Here is a 27,555-nt window from a genome sequence, read left to right on the forward strand (position 1 = left end):
GCTCAATTTGGATCTTTGGCTTAATGTCGTTGAGCCAATTACAGCGGGAAGGATGGATACTCATAGGCCTCTACACTTTGGCTTCACTTTGATGCTAACTACTATGAGCCTGGCTTAGCAGTTAGACATGCATCCAAACACTAAGAGACTACATCATGGCACCCCTCCAAATAGCCCTCCCAGTGCCTAGATGGAGATATGGAAATTGTCGAGTAATTTTGGGTTAAGACTGACCTGGCCCAACTTCTTATCTCCGTGATTCATGAAGTGATGGCAAAACTCCTAGAGCTGATTCTTACTCTGCGGCCCCATTTGGCAGAGCTCTACCAAACATTTTTTTAGAGAGAAGTGATTCTCTGCTGATTCCGTAAAGTGATTCTCTAAAATGAACTAGGAGGCTAATAGCTAAAAAAGTAGCTTCTCCTAATTCTGTGAAGTGATTTTCCATCATGATTTCAAGAGTTTATGCTAAATAGTTAAAGAAAATTATTTTTAGCCACAGAATCACTCCTATCGAAGAATGAGCTTCTAGAATCAGAATGACCAAACATGTCCGGCATATTCATGAAGTGATTCTCAAATACTATACCAAATAGCCCCGAAATCTCCCTCATCATCGTCCTGTCCTCCACCTCCACCCCCGCCTCCGCCTTGTCGATTGTCATTGTTGTCCTCCATGCTGAAGTCGGCTCCCCCTCATTTCGGCGGTCATCTTCGTCCCCGCACCACCACGAAGCTCCACTTCCTCGTGCCAACGGCATCTTCCTCCTCGTGCCACCGTGGAGCTCCCCTTCCTCGCTCTGCCGGCTATCTTCATCCCTACATTGGTGGTTGTCCCCACTCGGGACTTGCTGGAGGAGACGGTCGATTCGAGCAGCGTGTCACCCCGGCAAAAAGATGAAGCCGTGGCTGCGAATCCCCCAAACGATGCGACTTTTGCCATTGGATTCTTGCAGAAGCCAACTGTGAGATGAATCTAGCTTTGATTCAAAGCAAGGTTGATATAAGTTGTCCCAAATAGGGCCATATCTCTCGCTCGCCCTTTCCCCTCCGATCCGACCGGTGTGGGCTACGGCCGGCGCGATCCGGCACCCCTCCTCCTGCCCCCCTATGCCGTAAGCAGGCAATCAGAACCCCGATCACCCTCACATCGGTGTGCCAGTGTCGTCTTTGCCACCATGAGCTCCATCGAGCCCCTCAACCGGTGAGCCCCGACCCTACTCCATTCTCGAAACCCTAGCTATAGCCGTTGCTGACCTCCGTGCGAGATCGGGTGGGTTGGTTTTCTTGCAGGCTGGTGAGGCTGGCGGCCTACGCCTTCTACGATGTTTCCATGAAGGGTGACAACCAGCCCAAGACTTCCCACGGAGACAACCACGGCATGGCCATCGTCGTCCTGGACGCGCTCACCAGGTACCGGTTGCGAACTATTTCTGTTGAACCGTCTGTCTTCCGAAGTTCAAGAAGGCGCTAGGCTCTTTCTAGGCGCTGACCCATAGCCTAGAGCCTAAGCTAGCCTAGGCCAGCCTAGGCATTTCAAGGCATTTTTCTAGATGTTTTGTCAATTTAGCACACAACATATATATAGAAGCATAGAGTAGTTGAATACAGTATATAAAAGAGAGGGCAGTAGACATGCCTTAGTGGCTTACTGGCTTAGGCTCAATAATCAATAGAGAGCTTGTTCCTAGTTCCTACTGTAAGGATTTATAGCTTGTAAATACTCAATAGACAGCAAGCAGTTCATAAAAAATAGAAAATAGCAAGTTGACACTTATCTAAATAATTTCAGCCATCTCCCATCCATGAACAAACCATATCAGCTACTAATAATTACAAATTTTAAAGCACAAACAAGTGTACAGGACAACAGTATAAGTGCACAACATAATTCATAAATAAAGGTCTCGTTCAGAGACCACATAGTTCTCACAAAAAAAGAAAAACACAGTCACACAACAGCAGTTCATAAGTTTCAGACATACATGATAAAAGACAAACCATGACATGATAAAAAGGCCCCACTACCATATCATATTTCTTCTTCAATAGGGTTCCACATAATCATCCTCATCTTCATCAAATTGTTCTTCTTCAGAGTCAAATTCTTCTCCTTCATAAAGCTATCTCGCTCTTGCACTTCTACGCAGCTCAAGTTGTTCTTCTGCTCCCACTGCATCTCCAATAACAGACCAAGGTATCCCTGTACCTTCCATCTCATCTTCCTCATCTCTATAGACAACTAATGCACAATCATCTCCATTCTCATGCAGAAAACCTTGAGCTTCAGTTGTATCATTAGACAAGAGAACATCACTGATCTTCTTTGACTTGATCTTTTATTTCTTATTAATTAGCTTGGAGTTGAATTGAATATAGACCAATTTATTTAGGCGGGCTGTAGTAAGCCTATTTCTCTTCTTAGTGTGTACCTATAAATTTAAAATAAGAGCATTTTTAGGTCTGCAATTTAATTGTAATGCTGCTACAATTTTCAGGTAGACAGGTACTAACCCCTTCAAACCCGCTCCAATTTCTTTCACAACCAGAAGAGCTTGATGTCAAAGATAGGATCCTTGTAGCCATCTTCTGTAAAGCTGGTGTTTCAGTTCCATACAACCGCCACCATGATACTAAAATAAATGAAAAACACCTCTATTAGTAAGTAGCCATTTATTGTTAGATGAAAACAGCAAACAACCATGTTGTAATCAAATTTATTGTAATAACAAGTACCTCTACCTATGTTGTAATCAAAGTTTTCAAAAGTCCTTGCAAGCTTCTTGTTAAGTCCTTCTCTATTCTAAAACTTTTTCAAGTCAATGTTGGCAGCTTGATGTTGCTTATCCTCGTCATGATAATAAAAAGTCTCCACACAATTGATAAATCCTTCTGTTATTGTGGGCTCATCAAAGATTGATAGGTTGTTATAACTATAGTGTGGATTCAGCAAATAAGCTGTCAAATGCAATGGAGAATCAAGTCTTCCTTTCATCTTCTTGTCAATAACAGCAATTACCTCCCTGAACCGGGACTTATTATTGCCAAAGGCCTCTTTGATCTCTCTCTTTGCTTTTAGTAGTTGTCCATAAACAAAACCCATGGATGGCTTCACATCCCTATCAACCAAACGAAGAACTTTGACCAATGGCTCAAAAATAGCCAATGTTAACTTGACATCCTTCCAAAAGGTTGGATTCAATATAATTGATGTGGCATCTTTTCCTTTCTTTGATTTCACATCCTTCAATGAGTCCCACCTACTATGAACCACCATCTTTCTTAACTGGTCATTCTTCTCTTGTATGATGTTCAAAGTGAGAGGTTGAACCACTCCTGGCCTTATTATCTCTTTTCCCTCTGTGAAGTATCTCAAGCACTCCAATGTTCTAGTGTGCCCGTAGACAAATATGGTGAATGCCTTTGCTTGGTCCATCACCTTCTTGAACCGAGCCATGTTGCCAATTCCTTGGAGCATCAAGTTGATTGTGTGAGTTGCACAAGAGGTCCAAAAGATCTGAGGTCTCTTCTCAAGCAATAGCTTCTTTGCTCCCATGTTGTTAGAAGCATTGTCTGTCACTACTTGAACCACATTATCTAGACCAATGTCTTCAATTGCTTTGTCCACTAGTTCAAAGATGACTTCACTTGTGTGTGACACATCTGACATGTAGCAAATCAACTAAAACAATCAGTCACACATCCTACATTCAGGCATTCAGAGTAACATTCAGGCATTCATGCATTGAAATTAGGCATTCAGAGCAAATAACAATTAACAAGTGACAACAATATTACCAAATAACAACAAGCATTCAGAGTAAACATATTAGCTAACAATCTAACATTCAGAGAATCAGAGTAGGCATACATTCAGATTCAGAGGACAGATCAGTCTCTCTATCTTCAGATCAGACATACATGATACATTTAGAATTTTAGATTCATTTAGAAGACAGAGGAGGCAGTGAGTAGAGTAGACAGCAACAGCCGAGTAGGGAGCTCGAGCAGCAATCAGCTATAAATTCAGAGTTCACGCAAACACAGATACATGCAGCCAACAAATGATTCAGTCAAACAAAAGAGGAGCAGGCTTCAGAGTTCAGATTCAGTCAATCAGATACATACTGTAATATACATGCAACCAACAAATTACAAATACATACATGTCATTCAGATTCAGTCAAGTATGTCATTCAGATTTCAGACTTCGGAGCACTTCAAAGCTAACAGAGGAGAGGAGCAGGGGAGGACATACAGACCTTGGGCCTTGGGGCTTCAGCTTAGGGAGGAGACCGGTGGGAGGGTACTAGGCGGCGGGAGGACGTGCCCGGCGGGGAAGGGAGCACCCGGCAGGAGGACTAGACCGGCAGGGAGGAGCGCCTGGCGAGATGAAGAGACCGGCGGGGAGGAGCTTCCAGGCGGGGCGGAGCGCGACCGACGGGACCACGAGCTCGGCGGGGAAGAGTGCGGCCTGCGGTACCACGAGCTCGGCGGGGAGGAGCGCGACCGACGGTACCACGAGCTCGGCGGGGAGGAGTGCGGCCTGCGGGGCCACCTACCCAGTGGGGAGGAGCGCAGCCGGCGGGAGCAGCTTCCCGGCAGGGTCGCAAGGAGGTGAGCGGCCGTCGGAGAGCGGGAAGCAAGTAGGCGCGGCCTTTTCCCCCTTCTCCCTCTTATCCTTCCCGCGCCCGAAGCCAGCTGCGCGCGCGCGCACCCGCGGCGTCAATTTTTCGCGCGCTCTGTCGCCGCGTCCACCTCCGCGTCGCCTAGACCGCTTCAGCGCCGCCGAATCGACGCCGAGGCGCTCCGCCCGCCTAGGTGTCCGCCTACCCCCGTAGGCCAAGCGGGAACCCCTCGACTAGCGATTAATCGCGGCTAGGCGGGGATGAGGCGTCGCCTTTTCGAACTTTGCTGTCTTCTCAATAATTTGCTGCTAGTCTTCAAGTTTGCACGAGCACCTTGCCTTCATATGCCATCAACACACCTCACCTGCTGGTCCAGTGACACCGCACTCATGCTATATTTTTGGATGCTTGATTAGTTTTCTGCTATGTAGCACGTATGCAGCAGTTTCCCAAAAAAACTGGATACTTTTTACCATTTTAAAATATAAAGATAATCACACATATTAAAACTGGTAACAATAAAACATTGCAGATACGTTTCAGCTGACATACTCAATATTCGTGAAATTAATTAAAAAAACAGATACTCGGAAGATATGTATCTGTGTTTTCAAATCATCTAATCAACCCTAGTTGCCATGGCACCGATAAGGTGACTAGTTGTTGATAAGCTCGATTAGTCAGCCTAGTCGACCCTAGTCGTCCTCTATGTACCAGGACCGATATACTATATAGCATGTAGTATAAAGGCTATTTGAACCAAATTTTAAGATAGAATGTATAGTCACTTGATCACTTACTGCCGAGGTTTGATTTCTGAAGTGTTCAAAACTCCATATTCAAGTTTTAAGGCAAGCAAAGAGCGGCCAAAATAGAGCTAGAAAGCAAGAAGAACGAGAGCTAACAGCAAGAAGCGGAGAAGGAGGATGTACACTAACAGTTGGATGAGGTGCTTATCTTTCAAATCCCTTTCAGCAGGAGGCGCTTGTGGCTAGAGAGGGAGGAGGCACCTGTAGCTAGAGAGGGTGCGCTGCTGAGACGGCGAGACCTGCTGCTAAGGCAGGCAGCTGGTAGGGAGGGAGGGGGAGACCAAAAAAACAATGAGCCTAACGGGCCAACAGGCCATCGGATGACTTGGTTTCTAGTCGCTCTAGCTGAATAGGTGGGCATAATCAGTGCCGGGGAACCGATAAGGTCGACAAATTGCAATTAGTCAGACGACTTAATAACACTGATACGTATCCGGTACGCGATATGAGGCCTCACCCACACCAACGTATCCATGCAACATAGGTTTTTTTGTGGTGTAACCTAACCACCTATTTGATTTTTTTTTGGGGTCTGTTTGATTTATGCAAAAAGTATTCTACTTCCACCTCAGATGGCAGTGGGTCCGGGAGGAAGATTTGGCTAAAGCATTGAAGCACCACTCGAAACAGCTGTGTCGCATTCTCCGTTTCTTTGAAGAGGAGAAACTAGTCACGAGGGATCATCGGAAGGAGGTTAGTTTTTCTGTGTGTATTGATCTGTTGTTGAACATGCATAGCTGTGATTCCCTTTTGTAGATATGAGCAAGAGTTCCAACCGCCAACTGGTGACAAAATGTCCTTGTTGTCTATTTACTTAAATGGCGTTAAGCTGTAAGGAAGATAATTCAAAATTGTCATGCCTTGAAAATGTGTGTGGCGCTTATCAAGTAACTAGGTATGTAGGTGGACAGAAATTTATTCATCTATAATACTCCATCATGAAGTTGGTGGCTGGCTGAAGAAATTTGCATTTCTCGCCATCTGAAAGTGTGCCAGTACGTGAATATCTTATGATTTCATGACTCGTGTTTCCTTTGGGTGTGGTTCCTTGTCTTCTTATCTTATCTGATTTTGTATTTGCTTTGATCTTTGTTGCTGCAGTCAGCAAAAAACGCAAAAGCACATAATGCTGCTGCTGCAGCTGCTAATGATGGTCAACCAGTTGCTAAGGAGGGAGAAAAGAAAGTAAAGATGCACACACATTCATACTGTTGCTTGGATTATGCTCAGGTTAGTCTTCTAAAACCTATGCCATTAAGTTGTTATTGTTTTTATAGATAAGACTGTTTTTTTAGAAAAAGAACAAGATATTTGTATGTTGCCTTTAATTTCTTGCCGGAAGTACCTTTTTCAAATTTTCCCTGAACAATGACGAAGTACATTTATTTTATAGACTACTAATGCTTTGGGATTCTCCTGTTATGTTTCTTAATGAATTGGCCTTGATTGCAAAGAGGGAGAAATTTTATTAGTACTGTATTATCATGAGTTAATCCTTCTTTATGTTTGATAATTTTAGCCTTGTAGGAAAAATATTTGACCTCCATTCACTACCGGACTCCGTGCGTTTGCCGAGTGCCCGAAACACTCGGCAAACTACGTAAAACACTCGGCAAATTGTTCGCCGAGTGCCACACTCGGCGAATAGCACTTGCCATAAATAGTACCGGCAAAGCCAACTTTGCCGAGTGCCATTTATCGGGCACTCGGCAAACATTTTGCCGTGTGCAGTTTAGCTCTCGGCGAAAGTAAACGGTCGTAACGCCGGACCCGCCGTTAACAATTACTTCGCCGAGTGTCAAACGGCAAGGCACTCGGCAAATAGTTTTATAAAAATATTTTTTGGTTTTTAGAATTCCTTTTCGCCGAGTGCTGCGCTCGGCAAATGATAAACATATGCCGAGTGTCGCACTGTAAGATACTCGGCAAATATTTTTCAAACAGTATTTGGGTTTTTTTAAAATCCTTTTCGCCGAGTGTTGCTCTCGGCAACTAATAAACATATGCCGAGTGTGGCACTGTAAGACACTCGGTAAATATTTTTCAAACAGTATTTGGTTTTTTTAAAAAATAGCTTTTCGCCGAGTTTCTTGGTAATAACACTCGGCAAATTGTGTTTCTTTGCCGAGTGTCTTGGTCATAACACTCGGCAAAGCCTCAGAAATCTGAATTTTTTTTTTTGCATTACATTTCACAGCACATATATATATATCACAGCACAGATATGTTTCACAGCACATATATCACATATATATATCATCTCCACACACCACATCACATATGTCACAATAATCCACAATGGTACACAAATGTCATACCACAATACCAACATAAGGTTCGAGTTTAAAGTATCCACCACAAGTGCATTACAAGCATAAGTGCAACACAAGGAATAAGTTCAACACATGAAAAGAAGCAAATCACCAATGAGACCACGGCGACTGCTGCGGTGGGTCTTGAGGTACATCGTTTGATGCCGCCGATTGACCCTGCACAAAGAATAGATAAGATTAATTCTCTGGAGAAGCTAATCGATTGGTTAAACTTCCATTGATCTGTCAGAAGAAACTTTTAGTCTCCTTAGAGACGTCTGTCATGCCAAAACAGTAATTCTTATTGTGTATATGATAGTATGTAGGGATATTATGGCTGATTCTTCTTTATAGGAGATTTGAAGCATCTAGCATGTTCCTATTTTAGTTTCTAGTTCGATATAGTTTGTTAGGCCTCTTTGCTCAGTCCAGGTTCCAACTGAGAAAGAAATAAAATTCTTGCAGATGGCAGGAGTTCTCTCATGTCTCCCGGTGGCATACAAGAATATTGCCGTGGCTAATAGGATGAAGAGTTTGAGAGAAAAACTGACAAAACTCAGAAACGAAATTGGTAGCTTTAACTTTATAAAGGGCAGTAGCACTACTACAGAGCTGCCTTATGATGAACGTGAAACAACGTCAGATTTGCCTGAAGAGCCACTAATAGGAAGGGATGGAGAAAAGCAGGAAATCATAAAGCTGTTATCTGCAAATACCAACAATGATGAGATAGTGATTGTTCCTATCTATGGCCTTGCAGGCATGGGTAAGAGTACTTTGGCACAACTAGTTTACAATGATGCCCAGTTCAAAATGTATGATCATCGTATATGGGTTTATGTGTCCCATGATTTCAATTTGAACAAAATAGGAAGTTCTATAATTTCTCAACTACCAAGCCAAGGAGGTCAACAGAATATGGGAATACAGCAGGTGATAAAACAATGCCTTGAAAACCTATTCCATGGCAAGGAGGTTCTGATTGTTTCAGCTGTGTGGTTCCCGAGGCCAGGAAAGCATATCCGGTCCAACAGAGCGCAGCCAAAACAGTGTACCAGTAGACACACTCCTATGCCACACGTGCGTACACTGACCTCTCTCTCTCTCGATGACAGTTTCTTCCCGTGCTCAGAGACTCTACTACACCTGTCTGTCAGTCACACGCACTCGATTGGCATCACTCACGGTGTCAGTGTCACAGCGCAGCATCGATCGGTGGCTGGCTGCACTGCCAGACGTACTACGCCCAAAATTCTTCTTCTTCTAGACAAGTACGTACTCGGCCGGTCTCAATCCTGTATACTCCGACACCACTCGTACGTGTACAAGTACTGGTATGTACCCCTTTGACCAGGTACACACTACAGGGCTAATTTCACATCCTGATGTAGGCTTAGCTAGCTTCTAGAAGGCAGCATATGCAGCAGGCTGGTTCGATGTCGCATACCAGTATATGGGTCGGCACACGTTGCTGTCAGTCAGTCTCAGGCGGCAGCCAGCCAGCCAGCCAGTAATTGTTCTACAGTTGTACATGTGGAGGCTGGATCAACGAGCGTTTCAACTCCAATCCTTAATTAGTGTGACTTTTCAAGTTTTATCTATAGTTGTACATGTTAAGAGGTAAAGCAGCAAGAGCTGCTGCAGCGAACACGGAACAATACCCAAACCAAGGTAAGCAAAAGGGGCAGAAGTGAACTAGCAGCTCTGCAAACTGCAAATTAACAAGCTGAGTAACCTTTGATGCAAATCACCCCATCATTCCCATTGCTAAAGACTAATCGGCACTGAGGATAGATGTACTCACAGGAGTGTCATCAGGACGACGAGGAGGAAGGAATAGCGCTTGTGGCAGAGGTTCACCCATCTTCGCGCCGAGATTTTCCATCCACTGAAACATGTGCTCCTGCCTCTGCCGATCAGCGTCAATCTTCGCCTCCAACGCTATTCTCTGCCTCCTCTCTTCTTCAAGCTCGGCCTACAAAATTTCACCCCACTGTTACAATGGAAGTCAAAGGTATGTAAGAAACAATGAACGACGAATAAAAGAGTAATAACCTGCAAAGTCTGCATGGCGTGCTGTGTACTGGTCGGCCGTGGGCGTATGGGCGGCCTCTGGCCCGTGTCGCTTGCTCGGATCTGGGAGAGAGTGGGGGTAGTGGCCGTGTCGACGACGCTGTCGCCAAGCCAATACCTGCCATGCTTCTTGCCTCCTCCCACCCTCATGACAAGGTCACCTTCGAAATCCTGGGTGCTCGGATCGTACTCCGGCCCATGGACCGCCTTGGCCGCCGTTGTGTACTCGGTGAGACGGCTTTGGATGGAGGGATTGCTGTACGCCGAGGGGGGGTCCTCCGGGTTGAAGTCGACGGCGGACGTCGCCTTGCCCTTGTGGGCCATAGCCCATGCCTTCACCTGGGAGCAAGGTGCGCCACCATGTGACGCCGACTGTGAAACAAACAGTAAGATCATTAGAAACTATGCAGAAGCAAGCGTTGGAATACATAAATGAAGTCACGTACCCATCTCTCCGCGTACTCGGCAAGGGTAAGGTTCCCCTGATGGTGTGGTGCACCTGTCATCATCAAACGCCGCTCCCGACAAACGGCGTGTGTCTCCGACCACTCCGGGGAGCACCACTTGTCCACCATTTTCCTCCAGCACTCGCCTTTACCGGCCACCCAAATTGGAGGCACCTACACGTCAACATGCATTTGTCATATAAGAACACAGTAAGTGTACTTAATCTCAGGAAGAAACAGTATTTACCAGCATGTATTGCTCTTTGGTCAGCGTCAAGGTTCTTGCGAGGTCTTTGTCGATCTTCACTTCCTCGAAGACAGCTTTGTATTGCTGTACAGCCAGGATACGCGCCTCGTAGTGCATGTCCTTCACGAGCTTGTAGCAGGCTTTGTAAGCATGCCTCTCGGCCCTCTCCTCGTATCCCTCGTCACATCTGTAGTAATCCTGCATATAAACATTATGTATGTAGTCATTATTTCAAGGATGTGATAGGAATGCGATGTATTGAGCAAGATAGTGCGGGGAAGGCTTACCCACAACTCTTTCACAACCCGCTGCGCCTTGTTGTCGAATTTCCTGCCTTCCCGATCTCGTGCATCGGGGGCAGAGGCGTAGTGCTCGAACGTGTAGGCCGGCTCCACCCCTCCTGCCCAGGCCACCAGGCTGGGGAAGTGTTCCCTACACAGAAGGCCCAGGATTCCACCGGGAAGGCGTTTGTGATCACCTGCAGCCACAACCTTCCATCCCCTATCCAAGTGATTAATGAAAAAATATTAGTTTGTATTTTGCCATGTTAAACATATCAAATGAAGTAGCGATAACATCTTAAGATACTTACCTTGGCCCATTGGGGCGAATCACTGGCCGTTTCGTGAAAGGTATAGCCTGTTCTGGGAGGCGTGAAGGGCCTCGTAACCAGATCTTCGAAGTAGAGGAAGAGGAACCCCCCGCCGAGGGCTCCTCGTGCTCGCCCTCCTCCTCGTGCTCGCCCTCCTCCTCGTGCTCGCCCTCCTCCTGCTCGGCCTGCTCCTCGTGCTCGTGCTGCTCCTCCTCTGCCTCCTCCTGAGGCGAGGGAGGTACAGGCGACGGCGGTCGAGTCGCTGCACGCGCCTGCCGACCCTGGCCTCTCGGCCGACCCTGGCCTTTTGGCCGACCCCTGCGCCTCCGCGGCGGCTCCTCAGCTGCAGGAGCCTCCTCAGCTGGAGCGGACACTGAGCTCCGATAAAACGACCCGACGGACCTCATACCGCCCACCATCTTTTGTCAATCACCTGCAATTAAAAAGAGTAAACCAATAAGCACATATAAACAGGACAACCTGAAAAAGAAATGCAAAATAAACAAAACATAATTAGAAAATGATAGTATTACTTGTATTAGAAATAGGCATCATGATCGGGATCAGCCGGATCATAACTCTCATCATCACTATCACACATGTCGAAATAATCAACACTATCCGAAGGACCAATGTTGTCATCATCGGCATTGCCTATACGCACTCGCTCAAGTAATTCTAAGTCTTGCACATTTTCCACCTCATCTCTATCGTCCTCTTCATCAACCCTTTCATTATCTACTTCCATTTCGATCGCACCGGTTAAGTCTATCTCAAAACTCCCTTCTAGCCCCTCCTCTTGATAGAACTCCCCGTCTAAGTTGTAATCTTGATCATTTGGGAGAGGTAGTCTACCATGTGGCGATGTCTTCTGCACAATATACCAACCCTTAAGACGGTCATCATTTGGGCACGCGTATGGCAGATAATAAACTTGCGTCGCCTGTTGAGCAACAACATAGACATCTTCCCCTAGATAGACGGAATCCTGACGAATTTCGACCAGCCCAAGATTAGGGGTCCGTCTCGTTACTGCAGGATCAAACCAATGACATTTGAATATGACGGGCTTAAGGGGTTTGGAACCACGAAATTTGACTTCGTAGATTTCTTCGATTCTCCCATAATAATCGGCCCCATCAGTGCTGGGCGTAAGAACTCTGGTTTTTGTGGTTCTTCGATTGGGCCGACTTTCCTCATGTGCTGTCGTGTGAAAGCGATATCCATTCACGTCATAAGCGACAAATGACCTGACCCTATACAGAAAGCCACTGGACACCTGTACTAACTCGGGATCCATAGACTCATCGGTTTGGCCCTGCAAGCTCAAGCAGGATATATCGTTAAACTAAGTACGAGCAACTTGTAATGTCAAACTAAGTACGAGCAAAGTTGGACAATACCTTCTGTGCGAACCAAGAAATGAAATCGGGCATTCCATTTCCCGCACCCTGTTTAAGAAGGGTATCACATTCCTGCGGGGTAGGTTCCCTTGATAGATGCCAGTAGTGATCAAGAAATTCCCTATAACAAAGAGAAACAAGAGAGTTGGATACCAAATAGTGACAGCATATTTAACAAGTTCGTTGTGAACTTACTGCATGTACGGCTCCACTTCGAGAAGGTTGGTCAACACATAGTGCATGATAGTGCGCCACTCTTCATGTCTCAATGTCTTGGGTTTCCAATCACTTGCACTTCCAAGCTGCCCTCGGAAAAGGCTGAGGTTCGATTCATTTTCGCCCGCATTGTAGCGAGGGGGTGGATTATGCACGCTGGGAAGGTTGTCACTATAGTAACTTGTTGTGAAGTTTGACACCTCCTCCAGAATGTATGCCTCTGCAACGGAAGCCTCATTTTTGCCTTTATTCTTACATTTACTTCGAACAACCTTTAGACATCTCTCGATTGGATAGCACCAACGGCCCTGCACGGGCCCCCCCATTCGTGCCTCATACGGGAGGTGCAAGATCAAATGCTGCATCGGAACAAAGAAGCCGGGTGGAAATATCTTCTCCAACTTACAGAGAAGCACCGGTGCCAGTCTTTCCAAGTCCTCAACCACTTTTCGAGACAACTCCTTGGCACAAAGCTGGCCGAAGAAATAGCTCAACTCTGCCAACACTAGCCAGACATGCTCAGGGACATAGCCACGAACCATCGCCGGAAGAAGCCGCTCAATCCATATGTGGAAATCATGGCTCTTCATCCCTTTGACTCGCAGAGTAGATACGTTCACTCCCCTCCTCAGATTCGCTGCATACCCATCAGGGAACATCAACGTTTGCATCCATTCAAGAACTTGCCTCCTTTGGGGCCTGGTCAAGACGAAATCGGCCTTAGGCTTGCTCCATGTCTTGCCACCTCTAGGATGCTTCATTTCTTGCTTTGGTCTATCGCATAACGTTGCTAGGTCCACTCTAGCCTTAACGTTGTCCTTTGACTTTTCAGTGTCCATGAGTGTTCCCCAAAGTGCCTCGGCCACATTCTTTTCAGTGTGCATCACATCAATGTTATGTGGAAGAAGGAGGTCATCATAATAGGGGAGTCTCTCCAAGCCTGACTTATGAGTCCACATATGTTGACGACCATATCCCACAAAACCATCGCCTTGTGGGTTGACGACGAGAGCATCTATCTAAGCACGAACCTCGGCACCCGTCATGATCTGCGGTGCGGGGTCTGTCACTACCACACCTTTCGTAAAGTTCTTCATGTCTCGTCTGAATGCATGCTCAACAGGGAGGAACTGTCGATGCTTGTCGAACGAAGAATACTTGCCACCCTTCTTCAACCAAATGAACTCCACAGCTGTCTTGCATAATGGGCATGGGAACCTCCCGTGAACACACTAGGCGCAGAATATCCCATACGCCAAGAAGTCGTGCAGGGAGTAGTGGTACCAGACATGCATTCTGAAGTTCCTCTTCGTAGCTCGGTCATATGTCAACACCCCTTCCTCCCAAGCACGGACCAGCTCATCAATCAGAGGCTCCATGAACACACCCATCTTACTCCCCGGGTGCCCAGGAATTATCAACGACAAGAATATATTCTGTCATCGAAACACGACACCGGGGGGGAGATTGAGGGGGATAACGAAGATTGGCCAGCAAGTGTATGGGGCAGCCATCAGTCCATAAGGATTGAACCCATCTGTTGCTAGCGCAACACGTACATTACGAGCCTCAAGAGCTTTCTCACGATGAATCCCATCAAAGTGGGTCCATGCTTCACCATCGGATGGATGTACCATCTTCTCAGGACTGTATCGAGTGCCATTTTTGTGCCACGTCATCTGTTTCGCGGTTTCCTCGGTCATGTATAGCCGTTGGATCCTCGGTAAGAATGGAAGGTACCGTAGGATCTTCACGGGGATCTCAAGCTGCCTCTTCTGACCATCACCAGACTCTACCTCTAGGTACCTAGAGGATTGACACTTTGGACAGTACTTTGCTTTCTCGTGTCCTTTCCTAAATAGGACGCACCCCTTCGGACAAGCATGTATCTGCTCATATGGCATCTTGAGTGCACGAAGGAGTTTCTGCGACTCGTACATGCTCTTTGGCATAATGTGAGCTTCTGGAAGCAAGCTGCCAATAACTGCCAACGTAGCATCGTAACAATCTCGACTCATGCTAAACTGAGCCTTTAAGGCCATTACCTGTCCAATGGCATCCAGTTGAGAAACCTTTGTGTGGCCGTGAAGGGGTTTCTGTGCCGAAGACAACATGTCATAATACGCCTTTGCGGTTGCCTCTGGCTCCTCCTCCCCACCTTCTTCACCTACGTGTGCTTCGTGAAAGTCATTTAGCCAGTCACCTACCCCGGCATCAGCATCGAAATCTTCGACGCGTGCTCTCACGACCTCCTCTCTCATCCGATCAGCTTCACCATGGTAGATCCACCGAGTATAATCTGCCGTGAATCCATTCAAGCAAAGATGAGTAGACATGACATCCTTTGGTTGCCGACACCTGTTTGCACATCTACTGCACGGACACCAAATGGCTGACGCTCCTGGAACTAGGGCAAATGCTCTATCTATGAAAGCCTCCGTCTTCTCAATCCATTCATCAGTCAAAGCACTCTGACTTGGGCGGCCCATGTACATCCACTCACGGTCATCCATCCTCTGACATATATATATATATATATATATATATATATATATATATATATATATATATATATATATATATATATATATATATATATATATATATATATAGGGAGAGGCTATTCAGTAGCCGGCTACAAAATAAGTTATTCTGTAGCCACCTCCATTTACTATAATTTTATATACTAATTTACCATAATGTCAATACATATTTACGATAATTGGGTTACTATAACACATGAGGATATTTACCATAACGTTATATTAAACCACTTAGTAAGGAGTTACTATAATCTCGTAAATTAACATAGTAATTATCATAACTCAAAGTGGCTACAGAATAAGTTATTCTGTAGCCAGCTACAGGATAGTAGTTCTATATATATATATATATATATATATATATATATATATATATATATATATATATATATATATATATATACCAGCGAGACATTAAGAATTAATTGCATGTACATGATGTTCCTACCATCTAATAGGTCAGGATAGGTCCTAATCCCACCCGAGGATGCGTAGCTGGGGTTAGTCTCCATGGTCTACTCCGATCCGAGACAATTTCGGCAGCACCTCCCCGTTGTTCTCCAAATACACGTCCCGGTAGGGAGATTGTGTATCCGGAGAACAACAGGGAGATGCTGTCGAAACTCTGCCTCGGAACGGAGTAGACCACGGAGACTAACCCCATCTACGCATCCTAGGGCTGTCCAAAAAACGTGGACAATTCGAAACAGATACGGTTATCGACATGCAAAGAGCTGCATATTTCTAACCATATCTCTTTCGAACGGGAGACGCCTAACCGGGTTACGTGCTCTACAAACATGCATGATACAGAAAAGAGGGGTGTTTTATGCCTCACCTCGCTATCCCGCAAACAGGAGAAGCCTCAACCGCTACAAGGTCCACGGAACACCAACAAACAGCCAGAAGCTTCAGTCCTCCTTAAAAGAATAAGTCTGTTCAAATTTAAAATATCTTATATTTAACCGAATTTATAAGAAATAGTATCAACATGTATGAATTTAACCACCGACAGCAAGCTAGACTTTGCCTTTGACCTAAGTCACTGTAAGCCAAAACTCCTATCCAGTCAGCATGTTCATCCAATCATGGACCACCACATCACTTGTCAGCTTCCAATTGAGCCCAGTCAGCAGCCGGACATGGCAATCTTGTAATATATATACCTTCTATCAGTCAAACTAAAAATTGTTTGATCTAGCACTATTCTAGAGTTACCTTCTATCAGCTAGTTAGTGTCATACAAAGTAGACTGCGTCCTCGTTCATCATCATTAGGTTACTGAAATCGTATACAAGACTAATAAATCCTCATGATGCGATTGGCTACTTTAGCAGCGATAGATCGTCATTGTTACGGCGCATTATTGACTAGCTTGAAACGGTAGAAAACCATACGTACTCTCTACTATACGTTTCCGTTTTCAAACATGATCGCAGCACCAGCAAATTAAATCTTCAATCTCTTACTTTATAATGCACTTAGCTTAGGCTATATCTATATATATATCCTGCACAGCCAGCAACGTTTGTACATGGCTCATTATTGATGGGCAGTTCACGTCTCATGGAGGTGCACTTTCTTGGTTTCAATAGAAACATACTACCTGACTAGTTCAACAGAAACATACCAGTGCAGTGGGCCAGGTGGTGGTGTTGAGGCTTGCAGCGACTGGCGGCTCAAATCTGAACCTTTTGTTGTTGCTGCTGGTCGGAAGAAGGGAGGACCTGCTGCAGCCTGCACAACAAGGAAACGCGTGAGTAGAGCAATTGGTCAAAGTAGTAGCTAGAATATAATTAATATACTGGCATCCTCACTCACTCCAAAATAAAATACTAGAATAAGACCGGCCACCAGTACTATCTATGTCGAATTTGCATCAGGAGAATTGAACTCTAGAAAGGCAGAGCTGTGTCCATTTGCATATGTACACCCCCATAATTTTTGCAAAACAATCAAAGTTAGCAGGCATAATACATGCATAGTTGCATATACACTTGGAACTAGATGATCAAGATTCAGTCATCAGTGAAAAGGAAAAATTCAGTTTTCAGTGAAAAGATCTTGGTCCTGGTAACAACAAAGTGGTTAGTTACAGGAATGTCTCTCCCGTATATTCATGACTCTAGCCCTTCTCTTCCTTTGCCCTTATTCAATCCACTAATGCTACTGCTGGTGCTGGGCATCACGCACAGCTTGCAAGTGACAGCATGCTTTGGCTTCTACCCTTACCACACAAGAAGAGAAAGTGAGGCTGTAACAGCTAGCAGTAAAGCAGATCTTAATGGCCAAGAGAACAGCTGCTAGTCCACCAAGTGAGCTTTGTAAAGACAGACATACGACTATATTCATAGGCATGCTACAACTAGGAAGATTGCTAATGAAAAAAACAGCCTACAAATTTTCAAAATATGGGGTGTCAGGCACTAGTTAACAGCTGTGGCTCACACCTGCGAATCTATTACGTGTTGGGCTATCCCTCATAATCTCAATGAACTAAAGAGGGATCCATATGAACAAATGTAACTTCTACGGATATATGGCTTCATGTTGAATGCAATTTAATTCAAATCTGTATCCTACAAAGTGGCAGCGATTTTGTTTCTCCCAAAAAAAAGGTTTGTAGGGAGAAACTGATTCTTAATCTCAGATTCTCAGGTGAAATTGGTCCTTCTAGTTTCTAGTTTCTAGTAGATCCAGGAAACGTTTCTGATTCTAACTCAAAATCCTATAATCATGTATGTTTGGTAGGGATTCATTTGTTTTCGGAGAAAAATATGTTTAGATCATGGCTTCCAACATCATTGTCCCTACCAAAAGCATCCAAAGATATAGGATCTCAACTCACTGACATTGGATCCTAGCTTGTAACATTTAATTTTATCGAACAAATCTTTTACTATAAATGCCACATATGATGGTGACACCCGTTACCCATTTGTAGAAGTTTATTAAAATAATATTACCCATGTATTGATCTTTAAAAAAAATCATGTACGTTTGCTTTATTTGTTTGGTGACTCGGTTGCTTCAACAAGTGAAGTTTATCTTTCTATTGTCTTTTTTAGGATGGTTGTAAACTTCTCCTCATTCTTACATGCTCAGCACCTTTTTCTTACATGATCTAGTTAGCATCTTTTTCTCCACATCTATAACAGGATTGACCTTGCGCATCTATCCTCATTGGATGGCACCAGTAGTGTGTCACCAACAACTAGCTCAAATGGAAAATCCACAGGATTTTATTTTAAGATAAACAACACACACACACACTTAATGGCCAAGAGAACAGCTGCTAGTCCACCAAGTGAGCTTTGTAAAGACAGACATACGACTATATTCATAGGCATGCTACAACTAGGAAGATTGCTAATGAAAAAAACAGCCTACAAATTTTCAAAATAGGGGGTGTCAGGCACTAGTTAACAGCTGTGGCTCACACCTGCGAATCTATTTGTTCATAAAATTTAAAATAACTTATAATTTAAAACGAATCGAGTATTAATGTATGTTATAGGATGCTAAAGTTAGCAAGATCCAAATAGAGCGTAGTACCTAGTACTCCTTTTCATCCTGAAATACGAGATACCTGAGCAATTGTAGGATCAAATAATATTCGCTAAAAAACTAACTCACTCCTCACTAGTTGGCCAACCATAAGACTCGCACCCATGATCACGCATACACAATGAAAGACATGCTCAAAAGAGGAATATCTAGTCCATTCCTCCCTTCTGGGTTTCAAAACGATATTTACAAATCAACTGTAGATTAAACTTTAAGCAATCAGACTTCAAAAGGCAAATCTGACTCAAAAAAGGATATCAAGGACAGTAGGAACATAATCAGACTAATAATCACAAATCATGACAACCTGCTAACACCAATTCAAGCATTCATCAGCCATCAACTCTAATTTATAAACTATCTCCATCCTCAAATGAACAGCTATTTTTGAAATCACTCTGATGAATGCTTAAACTATCTAAGCAGGACAATATGAGAAGCAGAGTGAGAATACAATGGGGCTTACCGGAGAATGGGGGAAGCGGTGGGGATCCTGCGGTGGGCTCCTGCGGCGACGGCGAAGTCTCAAGGTTCTCTCCACAACCCTAGGGCGGTTTCGTGGGTGTGCTCGCGCCCGCGCTCGATTTCACGGCGGGGACAGGGGCGTGGGCCAGCCGGTGGCTGTGTGCAGACCGGCCGGGCCGTGGGGAGGTCCGACGGCCGGGCGGGCGGGCGGGGTGGGGAGGGAGGGGGCCGCGGAGTGGGGAGGGAGGGGGCCAGCGTGGGGGGGAGCTTCGACTGCGGCGGGCCGTGGGGAGCACGATGGAGTGGGGCTGTGGAGTGGGGAGGGAGGGAGGGCGCGTGGGGGGGAGCTCGACGTGCGGCGCGAGGGGAGGGAAGACCCGCTTGGGCGGGGGGGAGTGTCGACAGGCCGGGCGGGCGGGGGGTTGGGTGAGGGAGGGGGCCGCGGAGTGGGGAGGGAAGAGGGCGCGTGGGGGGGAGCTCGACGGCGGCGCGAGGGGAGGGAGGTCGACGGCGGCGCGAGTGGGGAGGGAGTGGAGTGGGGAGGAATGGAGAAATGGCCAGAGCCGGCCCGCGGCCTATCTATTTTGCGGCCTGTTTGCCGAGTGTCGGCCCGATACGACACTCGGCAACGTTTTTAAAAAAAATTCCATCAGTTTGCCGAGTGTCGGCCGATGGCGCACTCGGTAAACTACTTAAAAATCCCGGTTCTCCCTTAAAAAATCCATCAGTTTGCCGAGTGCCATCTATGCAGCACTCGGCAAACTTATTTCTATATTTCATGCTACCCTTTTCTTTCCTCTACTTAATTACTTTCCTCTATTTCATGTTTCACTAATTTCATGAAATGAACTTGCATTACACTTTGTTAGGTGCACTCACAAATGTATATTTCAAGCTTGTACAAAAATTGGATTATTATTTCCTGTGTTTGTATATCACGCATATAAAATTCAATAATTGCGACGAAAGAATAAAAATTACGAAATGGCTTCGAAAAATGGCCAAAAATTCACAAGAAGTGATCTTTGTTCTCTATTATATATACAAAAAAAATTTGAAGTGAAACTCCAAATCGACATTCAAATTGTCTCCTCATCTTACCGGATCTTTCTCACATCTCAGAAACTTCTCCGGAGATGATCCGATTTGTAAACAACGTACGTGTCAACTTTGCCGAAACACTCTCAATTTTTTACCATAGCCTCCACGTATGATATCATGACAACTCGATGAATTTCATGATTTTTAGACTTTGTTTGTTTTTTATAGAATTTTCAGACGTTTCCGCCACGTGTTTCTGCTCATGTTTCGCGAACACAATGTTCGAGATTTATGGTCTGGCCTTGGATACGGTATCAAAACAAACTCAGTGAAAAGAATATCATTTTTTTATTCACTTTTTTCGGATATTCGAAGCACTTGCAGTTCAAATCCAAAAAATTACCGAAAATTCATTTGACTAAAATAAATTGATGAAATATAGTAAAATAACTCAGAAATGTACATTACTTGAACAGAGAGCAACAGGTATTGTAAGACAACAGTACAAAAAGTTTGGGGGGGCAAAATCAAAAAAAAAATGTTTGCCGAGTGTAAGAGTCGGACACTCGGCATATAATACCGTTTGCCGAGTGTCAAAAGGTGATACTCGGTATCGATGTGTGTTTGCCGAGTGTTGTATTTTGGCACTCGGCATATAGGATAACGGAGATCGACGGTGTTACTGGACATGATGTTGCCGTGTGCCTATTCTGTGCCGAGTGTAGGCACTCGGTATAAACTGTTATGCCGTGAGTGTTATTTTTGCCGAGTTTCCTATTTGGGACACTCGGCAAACACCATGTTTGCCGAGTGCCCGAAATCGTGCCCACGGCAAACGTGGGGACACTCGGCAAATTAGGTGTTTCCGGTAGTGATTATTTGTAACATTTACCTTACAAGCGAAGCTTTAATTGGGCCTAGTCTTAGTAGTCCATGCTGGGTTCTAGGGCGTGAGTGCAAAAGTGATATTAAAGAGTAACACATGTACAAAAGCTTGTTTAACTTGATATATATATATATATATATATATATATATATATATATATATATATATATATATATATAGGGAGAGACTATTCAGTAGCCGGCTACAAAATAAGTTATTCTGTAGCCACCTCCATTTACTATAATTTTATATACTAATTTACTATAATGTCAATACATATTTACGATAGTTGGGTTACTATAACATATGGGGATATTTACCATAACGTTATATTAAACCACTTAGTAAGGAGTTACTATAATCTCGTAAATTAACATAGTAATTATCATAACTCAAAGTGGCTACAGAATAAGTTATTCTGTAGCCAGCTACAGGATAGTAGTTCTATATATATATATATATGGACACACACACACACTAACATATAGAGCACCTGCTTTCAATTGTTTACATCTCGCCCTTTGTTTGCTCTCAAGCAATACAAGTCTTCAATTTTAAATCCATGGACCTGTTTGTTTTAGTTTCGGGCAACGGATCAATGCAAAAACGTCACTGGTGGTTTCTCGAGTTTAGTTATCATTTACATTTTCATCAGTTTGTTGATATTTACTGTGTATGAAACTCACTATTATACTAAGAGCATTATGTCCCCATTCATCTTTCCTCTGCCTCTTGTTCTGTAATCCAATATAAATTATAATGGATGTTTGTCCTCCCAAAACACAGATCTGTGATGTTGTAAGGTACCGGATTCGCCGCATGAAGAAAAAATATGAGGATGAATTGGACAGCAGAAATACAATTCAACACTATATATGCCCTAGCTGTAATAAAAGGTAGTATGTGTTCGTCTAGTTTATTCATGCTAGGCAGATAACTGGTGCGCTCTGGTAACTTTTTCTTCTGATCTGCAGATACTCAGCCTTTGATGCAGTACAACTGGTAAGCTACACGGATGAGTACTTCCATTGTGAAACTTGCAATGGTGAACTGGTTGCAGAGAGTGACAAACTTGCTTCTGAGGAAATGGGAGATGGCGATGACAATGTTAGAAAGCACAGGCGTGAGAAATTAAAGGACATGCAGCAAAGAATTGAAGTTAGTATTCGGTTATCTTTGGAACTCTTCTAAGTTTTAATGCCAAAATTTACGTGCTCAGTCCAAATATCATAGAAGGAAACAAAAATGTTAGGTGTTTTGAGCATTCCAGCACAACTGCTGCTGAGAATAGATGGTTGACAAAGGGAATACTTTTTTGCTTGATTGAGAAAGTGTAAGAGTCCTCCTAGAGGAGGGGGCTGTGGCTAGGGCTGGCGGCAGCGGCTATGGTGGAGGGAAGGTGGCGGCTAGGGTTTGGGGAGAGAGGAGAGGGAGGTGGCGCAGAGACAAAGAGGAGAGGGAGGCGCTGGAGAGAGAGGGGAGAGGGGAGAGGGGTAGGGAAGCTCTTAGGCTTTCTTTCTTAATCCCAATGATTACATTGTCTCTCTATTTATAGTCCTAAAAAGACTTGCATCTTCAGTAATCTAACGAAAGTCCTTATAGATATGGACTCCTCCCGATCTAACTAATCTGAACCGATCATATTCCTATTCCCTTTCCTTTATTCGCGATCCTCCGGATATGGATGTCGGGGGGGGGGGGGGGGGGGGGGGGGGGGGGCCCTCACCGTGCGCGCCCTTCCCCTTCAGGTGGCGCAGCTGCCCCCCTTGGCGGCTGGGTTGGATGGGCCGCTTGCTCCTATCTGGACCCTTCATTAGACGTATGACAGAAAGTCAACCAAACAGTTTGGAAGAAAACAAGAACACATATATAGATGCACTGATGTAATATTGTAAAACTGATACGAACATCCACCTGTGACAAGAATGGCACATTACCACGATGAATGCCACCAACTTTGCTATAACCATTAGAGATTACACATTTTTTATATTGTAAATAGCAAATATCTCACCGTTATAAAGGCCTATTTGGATACCAAACACTACTAGAGAACAGACTTTAGAACGATGTCCTAATTTGGCATTAGCCTCGGCATTTTTTGCCTCCGGGACTAGAAGGCCTTTAGTCCCGGTTGGTGTCTCCAACCGAGACTAAAGGTCCCTGCTCAACGGCTAAACCGGGACTAAAAGTCCTCCAACCTTTAGTCCCGGTTGGTAATACCAACCCAGACTAAAGGTAGACCCTTTAGTCCCGGTTGGTAACACCAACCCGGACTAAAGGTCCCCGGATGGGTTAGTTCAAAAGAAAAGCATCACATCCATTGTTAGATGTGTTGTGTAGGTGGGGTGGTAAGCTACGCGCGAGGCAGTGCATGAGGTCTTGGGTTCGAATCTCATAGGGCGCAGCGGTGGGAGGCATTATTTTTTTTTAAAGCTGGGAGGATCTTTAATCCCGGTTGTGGCAAACCGGGACTAAAGAACAACACCTTTAGCCCCGGATTGCTAGTCCCGGTTGGGAAACCGGGAGTAGAGCTAGTTCCCAACCGGGACTAGATCTCATTTCTGTAGTAGTGAAAGGGCTAATTGTTAGCTAGCTAATATTAGCCCTGTGCATCGAAACAAGAGGGCTAATAGGTGGGCTACTTTTTGAGCCAAGGCTCAACTAGTTGCTAGCCAACTTCAGTTAATTTTGGGCTAATTTTTAGCTCCGACTAGTAACTAGCCATATGTATCCAAACAGGCCATAAAACCAATCGTTTCATGTCCTTGACTATCTACTTACAGTTTTTTAAATTTATATAGTCTGTTTGCCTAGAGTCAAGAAATAGTTTGACTGATATCACTACAAATACTTGGATGAGAAATTGAGAATATTAGTCTCTTTGGTAAGAAAAAAAAAGATTATTGGGAAAATAATGAATAGTGTTCTATATGCAACATTTTGGAGGTGATTGCATGTATACCGATCTATCAACCAGTGTCTCTGAATCTTGTTCTTGGTATTTAAGAATCTGACTGAGGTATGTTCTTTATATTGTTTTTCTATTACATTAGGAGCAATTGAAGCCATTGGTTGCACAACATGATAGAGTGAAGAATCTGCCTGCACCTGAGTTTGGGAGTCTACAAACATGGGAAAGAGCAAATATTGGTGCTTTTGCAGTTGGTGACCCTGCTGCAGCTGGTTCTTCAAAGAATTCACAAGGGTAGTATGGTACACCGACATACATGGGAGAGACAAAGGTAAGACTTTCATATAGCTCCGAGTGCTACTGAATCTTCTTGGTTGTATATCCAACATAATTAAGTTAGATTTCAACTCTTTTCCATATCCCAATGAACTTCTGAATCATATTAGTCTATCATCTGCACAGAAGTCCACTCTTCTTTTCCCTACTATCCAACTCCTTGAATCGAATCAGAAGTTTTCACATTTGTACCTTTTGTTCAATGATGTTACAATATCTTCTTAAAAAAATTCTCACCAATGTATTTATGTATTTGTACCTTGTGTCGCATACAGTTGTTGCACTTTACGGCCATACCTTTGCTCCATTGGTGAGATATCTGTTTCATTTTTCAGGTTGAAGTTTATCTGTTGACTGGTGGTGTGAAAGAAGGTGCTGAATCAGGTAAAAATGGTTCTGAACTGAAAGTCTTACCTCCATGGATGATCAAAGATGGCATGAATCTTACAAAGGAACAAAGAGGAGTGAAAATTGAGCCACAAAAACTTGAAAAATCTGAAACCAAAGATGACAAGAAACACGACTGGAAAGATGATCAAAGTGTACAGATCAGCTCACGAATTAACATATACTGGACTTTACAGTAAAGAATATACTATTCAGAATTTTTTTATTTTACTTTTTATTTTTGTCCTGTAGGAAGAATACATAAAGGCTTATTACGAGGCCTTAAAAGCCGGCTTGTTCGGCTTCTTTTTTCAGCCGAGATAATGTTTTGGCTTGTTTTTTCAGCCAAACGAACGGGGCCATAAAAGGCTTATTACGAGTCCTTGAGGAAAAGGCAGGAAGAGGAAGCAGCAAAAAGGAGAATGCAGCAGGAATGCAAGATTTTTGTCCCAGATTCTCAAACTGAACGCCAAGTGGGCAAGAAATACAAGCGGGGCGATGATGATGAAGGTATTGAATGGGAAGAGCATCAACCTACAGGTACAGGTATCTTTTGCTTAGCCTCAACCATTTTAAGTTTTCTGTATTCTGTATCTGAAATGCTTGTATAGGTAAAAAGTGGTCTTCCAACCTATCTTCAAACTATACCTGAATTATTAAAAAAAAAAGGGCAGACCCAGTGCCAGAGGCTCCTACATGAGTGGGGTCTGGAGAAGGGAAAAACCGAGGCAAGCCATCCCCCGTAAAATCTACGGTGAGGCTGCTTCAAACCCACGACCTGATGATTCAGTGAGACAGTTCTCACCACTGCACCAGGCCTGAATTATTGTCTAATAAATAGCAAATTGACAATAATTTACATGGAAATCCATGTATTTAATGTGTGGACATGGTACCATCACTGATTCCAAAAATAAGTCTGACTAACCTTTTTGACTTTCCTTGAATAAAGTGTGTACATGTATTTGAGGTATTATTTTCTTTTCTTCATATTATAAGCCTTGCTTAAATACTGGTCTAAGAGTATCTCTAAGAGTCTGTCTTAAACTCACTCTCTAAATCCTCGTTTGGAGTCATTTGAATAAAAATAGGTCTTTATATCTTTTCAACCTCCAAAGTTTTTTATATATCCTGTGCTCTCTAGAAAGCTAACCCCGCTGTCCATCTTTGATCAGCGAGGCAGCGAGAAATCAGGAATAGAGAATGACAATATTTGGATGTTTAATTAGAGAAGTTTAGGGCATTTTTTCACCAAAATCTCTATTCCTCTAATGAACAATTGAGACATGTTTTCTCATAGCTTCTGATCCCTCATCACCATCCACTACCTTTTACTTCTTCCATTCCTGAATGATAAGCATTTTGTATAGGGAAAAGTCAAAATTTACAAACTGTGACCAACAATTATTCAAATTATATAAAAGTTTAGGACATAAAACTTGTATCAATACATTTGTATTTAAAGTGCCTTTAAGATGATATTGATACTTCAGCAAATGGCAACATATTGTAAGAAATTAAGGGTTAAAATATATTTTGTATGACTTTTGCTGATCAAAATATGTTCCTCATTCTTGGAAGGAGGGAGTAGCTATAACAGTTTTATGAAGGATGTCGATGTCTGATTATCAGCTACCCTAATTATGATACCAGACCTTGATAGAGACTACCTTGGGTCTGCGCTATGATTATTTTACATCTACTTTAACCTCTGGTGATGATTTATTTTTAATTTGGGAATTTGGTGTTTCTGCCCCTACTTCAAATTCCAATTTTAATTTCATCATCTGTTTCAGTTATGTATAATATTTGAACCTCCACTTGTGCAGTTAATATACCCATGTAGATTTTGCATCCACTATTCTGCCTAATCTGTTTAAAAATGTGTAGGGAATGCAACCGAAACATGCAAATTGGCATATTTGAATGCGGAGGCCCACGAATCTGGCGATGTTGAAGATGATAATGTGTGGAAACAGGGTTAATGCTGAAAAGATAACATGCGACCCCTGCTCCCTCAGAAATTTTGAACTGGCATCCCGCCACAGAGGTCGAAAATATTTCACTGATGACCCTGATTATGTTGCACGCATGATCACGAGAAACTTGTCCAAGCGAAAAGCCAGCTCCTATGATTTTTTTAGTTGAAGATTTTACAAAATATACTTGAATATTTGAGCAGCGGGTGAACATTTTTCTCTGTTATTTTGAAGAGCTGTTGTAGTCTTGTAGTTTCACAGAAATTTGGCTTATGATGATTTGTTGGGAGAGAAAAATATTATTCGTTTGCTGAAAAGTGTCGATGAAGTAGTTCAAGCGAACACCGGGGCCTGTTTGGATCATTGGAATTAAATTCATTTTAATAATAGTTATAATTTAGACAGATTAATTAAGCTAATATAGTTGTATATAGAATATATTTGTATATTATTAGGTTTAAGAGATACTTATGTGTTGCATTTTCATTGTATAGGAGCAAGTTGAAGAGCATGTTATAAGTTGCAAAGTAAAATGACGATTCTAGCGTCCGGCGCGCGAGTGCATACGGACGCCGCTCCCCTTCTGAAATTCGCTCGCCGCCCGCACGGAATAGAACGGAACCCACCCGTCCTCGTGTATAGAACGGAATAGAACGGAACGTTCCTGTCCTCCGCTCTCCACCGCGTCCCTGTCCCAAAAGAGCACGAAAA

The 27,555-nt window shown here is 43.7% G+C and overlaps 1 pseudogene; it reads left to right on the forward strand.

Annotated features, from left to right (window-relative positions):
• The first annotated feature begins 1,178 nt into the window (after positions 1 to 1,178).
• On the forward strand, positions 1,179 to 26,850 carry LOC136529611 (transcription initiation factor IIE subunit alpha-like; annotated as a pseudogene).
• Positions 26,851 to 27,555: the final 705 nt, after the last annotated feature.

Source organism: Miscanthus floridulus, chromosome 19 (assembly GCF_019320115.1).
Source record: "Miscanthus floridulus cultivar M001 chromosome 19, ASM1932011v1, whole genome shotgun sequence".
NCBI classification, from domain to species: Eukaryota; Viridiplantae; Streptophyta; class Magnoliopsida; order Poales; family Poaceae; genus Miscanthus; species Miscanthus floridulus.